Source organism: Boleophthalmus pectinirostris, unplaced genomic scaffold, assembly GCF_026225935.1.
Source record: "Boleophthalmus pectinirostris isolate CB_2022bp ecotype Guang Dong unplaced genomic scaffold, ASM2622593v1 HiC_scaffold_8, whole genome shotgun sequence".
NCBI classification, from domain to species: domain Eukaryota; kingdom Metazoa; phylum Chordata; class Actinopteri; order Gobiiformes; family Gobiidae; genus Boleophthalmus; species Boleophthalmus pectinirostris.
In genome coordinates, this window is record NW_026571515.1 from 5,744,543 (window position 1) to 5,750,638 (window position 6,096).

Genomic DNA, 6,096 nt, shown 5'->3' on the forward strand with positions numbered 1-6,096 from the left:
AAAAAGAAAAGGGGGATATAGCCCAAAATGTAAAAACAGGAAAATACTGCAGTGTAATCCATTTATTTCAACAAAGTAACTGTAATCCAATTACCACTCACTGAAACAGTAACTGTAACTGAATACAGTTACTCATAATTTGTACTCTGATTCACTCCAGTACATGTAATCTGTTACTCCCAACACTGAAAACTTTCATAAGCTTTTAACAATATTAGTTTAGTATTCACTTATACTAAACTAGTAATATTTTGATTCATTCATGCATGTTTGAGTAACGTGAGACCTGAGTGCTCAAAACACGTCTGTTGTCACTTACCCCCTATCTCCGCCCACTTCTCTGTACTTATTTGTGGTTTTTCATAAAATACATTCTCAGGGTCATACAAGTAGACTTAAAAATGTCACAATTTTTTGACAACGAAAATGCATAGTTAAAATTTGTTGCAATGGTTACAATAGTTCTGCAGTTTTGAAACAGGAAGTCAATGGACCAGTTTCCATTATGAAGTGTTTAACTCACAAACGCTGCATATTTATTTCATATTTATTTCTTCTCTCAAACTGAAAAAATGCCACAACGCAAACGCCGCAATGCAAACGCAAACACCACAACACAAATACAAATGCCAAAACACAAATACAAACACCACATGAAAAAAGGCCACAACAAACCAAAAAGCCACAACGGAAGTGACCACAGGATATTTTCGGACAGACCAAGCGAGGATCAAGCAGGAAGTGAATTGGAAAAAGTTGAAGAAGAACAAAAATGTGAAAAGTAAAGGAACCGAGAAGTGAACGAAGTTGGAAATGTAAGTAAAAATAATTTATTGTTTTGTGGCCAGGATCGATGTCAGTGTCTGACCGTCGCTTGGTCCGTCGGAAAATAGAGTCCCACGGTCACTTCTGTTGTGGCTTTATGGTTTGTTTAGATTTTTTGCTGTGTTGTGGCGTTTGTGTTGTGGCGTTTGTATTTATGTTGTGGTGTTTGTATTTATGGTTTGTTGTGTTGTGTTGTGTGTTTGTATTTGTGTTGTGTTTGTATTTATGTTGTGGCGTTTGTATTTGTGTTGTTTGTTGTGGTGTTTGTATTTATGTTGTGTGTTTGTATTTGTTTGCGTTGTGTATGTTGTGGCGTTTGTATTTGTTGTGGCGTTTGTATTTGTGTTGTGGGTTTTGTATTTGTGTTGTGGTTTGTATTTTGTGTTGTGCGTTTGTATTTGTGTTGTGTGTTTGTTTTTTTGTATTTGTGTTGTTTGTATTTGTGTTGTTTGCATTTGTATTGTGTTTGTTATTTGTTTTGTGGCGTTTGTATTTGTGTTGTGGCGTTTGTATTTGTGTTGTGGCATTTGTATTTATGTTGTGTTGTTTGTATTTGTGTTGTGGTGTTTGTGTTGTGGCGTTTGTGTTTATGTTGTGGCGTTTGTATTTGTGTTGGCATTTGCATTAAAATAGAGTCCCGCGGTTACTTCCGTTGTGGTTTTTTTTTGGTGTGTTGCAGCATTTTTTGGTTTGTTGTGGCTTTTTGTTGTGTTGTTGCGTTTGTATATGTTGCAGCATTTGCGTTTGTTATGAGCCCTCCCAACTTCCGTAATAAAGTCACTATCTCTCTTGTATATCTAAGGTTTTACACAGCAGCCTCTATAAAGTGAACAAAATTACACTTCTGATGAACTTCCTCTTTTCCCTGAATCACTGTTGTTTTCAGACTTCAGATTTGACCCAGTTCATGTTCTGGCCTCACGCAGAGATCAGCAGGACCCCCCCAGCAGAATTATCTTCAACACACCTTATTTAAGTCCGGTTTAAGTGGGATTAGAAGCAGATTTCCAGCTCCTGTAGAGAACTGTCAGCACCAATCAGCCCAGATTTATACCATACACTGGAGTTCAGCTTTTTAAGGTCCTGTATTACGCAAAACGGACTCATGTAAGCTTTTAGTCATGATATAATGTCGTTACCTAGGGTGAACAAATGTCCGTTTTTCCCTGGACATGTCCGTTTTTGCTTCCTGTCCTGGGCGTCCGTTTTTTTTTTTTTTTTAAGTGATGGAAATGTCCGGGTTTTCATTTCGTTTATTGGGGCCATTAAACTGAGCGTCTATCGTAGCTCTCTGTGCACTCAGAAGGAGCGAGACACACACAGTCGGTCAGCCTGCAACACGCCGAAGCGCAAATGTGCATTTAACGATGACTTGTACAAGAAATTCTCCGTTTTCCATCCCGGTTGGGACAAGTGGGAGGCCATGTGCACAGGTTGCGAGGTGTGTGCAGTGATCCCTCGTTTGTGCACCTGCGCAGTACAGCACCACACCCGCCCGTTAACCCAAATATCAAACTTTTGCGCTGCCTACGCCACGGACTGAACCGAGACCAAACCAGGACTAACCTAGGACTGATTCTAGGACTGATTGACTGCTGATGGTGAGTCTGTTCTGTGCATATATCCTGTTGGAGATGGTTCATGTGATTATAAATCTGCAGGTCATACATATAGACCGTACAGTGGTGTAGCTTCGTAGTTTACCAAAGTCGTACTAAGACATTTTGGCTACGTTCAGACTGCAGGCCTTAATGCTCAATTCAGATTTTTTTGTGAAATCTGATGTTTTTGCGAGGTCGTTCACATTTCCAATTAAATGTGACTTGTATGTGACTCCAGTGTGAACGTTAAACGGCCCAAAAGTGTCCCACATGTGACACTGAAGACACGACGACTTCAACCTCAGCGAGCGTGCTCTGTATTTACGGAAGTTGTCCAAACATGGACGCAGCATTGAGCACCTGGAGATTTTAAAGTTCCTCTCGTACCGGAGCCAAAACATGAACAACTTACTTGTTTTAAAGAGGAGATTTAGAAGGAGAAGGACGAGGTTTTTGGCCGTGGTGTTTTGTGGGACAGCGACGTCCGTTGAAAGGAACGTGTGGATGTGGAGACGTAGCCAAGAGTGGTGAGTGGTGATGTGCTTCACTTCAGTGACACGGAGTTTATTAACAATTTTCAGCTACTTCAGCGCAGAATAGTGACGTTTGTCGCTTGTTGATAACGTGTAGGTCGGATGAATGGCCGTTCAGACTGAAGTCACATGTCAAAAGATTGGATATGTATCAGTTTTAGGAGCACATATCCAAGTGTCCTGGGTCGCGTTTGAAAAAATCGGATCTGTGTCGTTCAGACTGTTATTAAAAGATCAGATACAGGTCACATAGGGGCCAAAAAATCAGATTTGGGTCACTTCAGGCTGCAGTCTGAACGCAGCCTTTGAGAGATGTTTGAGCGCCGTGCACCACATAAAATCGGTTCGACGTCAGTAAGCACAACCAATTAACACATAAGGTGCACTGTCAATTTTTAAGAAAATTAAAGGATTTTAAGTGCACTGTATAGTCTGAAAAATACAGTAGTTTCAAAATGATCTTTTACCGTCTATATTTTCTTGCACTTCAAAATCTGTTATCGTGACAGGCCTAGAAATTACACTCGGTATTTTCCAGTAGCCGTCCCTTGTCAAAGAAATTAAAGCATTAAAATTCTGAACGAAACCCTGTCAACATACCACCTCATTATATTGTGACGGCCTAATTAGTCACAATTGGAAAGTCTTTATGATGTCTTTAAAGCCTGCCGCACCGAAACCCGCTAATGAGACGAGGATATACAAACATATGGGACATGAAAGAGCGGCCCCTCCCACTCAGACAGGACCCACTGGACCAGACCCCCCCCCCCTCCCTTCTCTTCCACCTCTTCCTCCTCTGCCTCCTCCTCATCCCCCCACACTGCACAGACCACCAGATCCAGGACTAAAGACCGGACCACACCTGGCCATAAAACCGGGTCTAGGCTGTGGTTAATGACAGTAATGGCTTCTGCAGGAGTTTGCACTGCACACATCATTACAATGGAGAGACGAGGGAGGGGGATCGGGGGGAGGCGTGAGCGTTTTATATGCTGCCAGATAGGGCCGGACGATATGGAGCAAAAAATAAACCTCAATATATTTTGCCATATCTCGATTTACGATATATGTCTCGATGTCCTAGAGGAAAAACAACACCCCAAAACTGCAAACGGCAAAAACAAATACGCCAAATTCCACAAATTCCACATTCTTTTTTTATTGAAGTGCAAAGAGGCAGTTCATGCAGGAACAAAGTGCTTCTGCGACATAAAAAAAAAAAAAAAACAATCCTGTATTCAAAAATAATAATTTAACGGTAAAATAAAAGAAGAAATAATGCATATTTCCTTTTTTTTTCATTTAAAAATAAAACAACTCAACTCAAGCTCATCTTTGCATTAAATCTGTTATCCATATGATAACTTGGGGTGTGCAAAAATATCGGAATATCGATATATCGTATTGTTTAATGTGATGATCCAGTAGCGATATCGTGGGCTGCTGTATCGATATATCACCAAGAGTATTTTTTACGTGTGTTTTACTAAATTATTTTGTTGCAGTGCTACAGTTTTGTTGCTTGTGGAGAGAAAGGAAACTCATTTATGCGACACATTTGACATTTTGACACAGTTTTGAGGATTAAAATGTTTGTGTTTCATATGAACTTCGCACAAGAAGTGGTTTAACAAAGACTTTTAGTATCACAGCCATGATTTAGCCTTTATTTTTTATTGAACCGTATCGAATCGATTTGAAATATATCATATCGAATCGAAAGGGCACTGTATCGAGGTATGTATCGTATCGGCAACTTCTTAATGATACCCAGCCCTACCCAGTCATGATCAGCGGAGGAAAATGCCATGTTATTTTATTGCCACTCTACACAATACAGTATTTTACAACAATGCATTTCAAAACTTAAATTAAATTCAGTATTAACCACATGGTGCGTGCTTATTTTGATCGTTAAAGGCGTATTGTGTAACTTTTCCAATGGTAGGTTGAGATGTTATTGCTTTGCCTGTCATTTAACCTGCTATTATACAATTACAGATATATTTATTATTCAAAAATAGTGTCTGTGAAGTCGCCTCTCCACAGATCTGACTTGTAACTTGGCCTGGTGGTGTCACGTGCTTGTTTCTGTGCAGACAGATGGATTTGTTGCCATTCTGTGGGACATTCTAAGCCAGGGGTGTCAAACTCATTTTGGTCCGGGGGCCGTATCCAACCGACTTTGATCCCAAAGGGGCCGGATCAGAAAACTCATGTCATATAAACCCCAAAAATAACAATAAGTTCAAATATTTGTGCAGAGAAACACATATCTATTACAGAAATCTTTTTTAATTGATGAACTCTTTCTTTTACAAAATATTATAATATTATGAACAACCTGAAACTTTAAGAAAAATACAATTTCAACACAATGTTTTAACATGAACTTGTTTAACATTAACTTGTATAAATAGGAATAAGTAAATTTTTCTTGGTAAATCCTGCACTCGGCTCCACTTTTCTCATGTTGGACATTTTTCTGATGAGGGTGTCACGGTCAACAGTCAAAACGATCGTCCTTTAAGAGCGTTTGGAAAGAGACAAGTCTTCATTTGTGCTGCTCTGGTGGGAGGGGCCACGTACAGAGACGCTGGAGACGCTGCTGTGATAAACACCGCAGAAAATTACCAATATTTTAATAAAAAATATGAATTTAAATATTTTAGTAGAAAATCAGCCGAGGGCCAGATTAAAGGTCTTGGAGGGCCGGATCTGGCCCCCGGGCCGCATGTTTGACACCCGTGTTCTAAGCAAAGTAATAACATCTCCATGAGCATGTTTAATCATTTTAATAATCGGGTTTAATAAAAATCTATGATACAACTGTGAGACTAACTCTAGCTTTTATATTGTTGTGTCCTTGAGCAAGACACTTCACCCCCTCCGTATGAAGGTTTGAGGTATGTGAGTGGGTTGTAGGTTGGCAGCGACTCTTCTGTCCTCCCCTTCGTCCAGCTGTGGCCTCACAATTATCTCTCAGTGTGTGGGGGAGCGGAGGAATAAAGAATTGTAAAGAGACGTATAGTGAATGGAAAAGTACTATGTGAGACCAATGCATCATTATTATAGCATTATACTTGATTTTTGCTTTCAGACTCTAGGAAATATGGGAGGAAAGGATTGTGGAG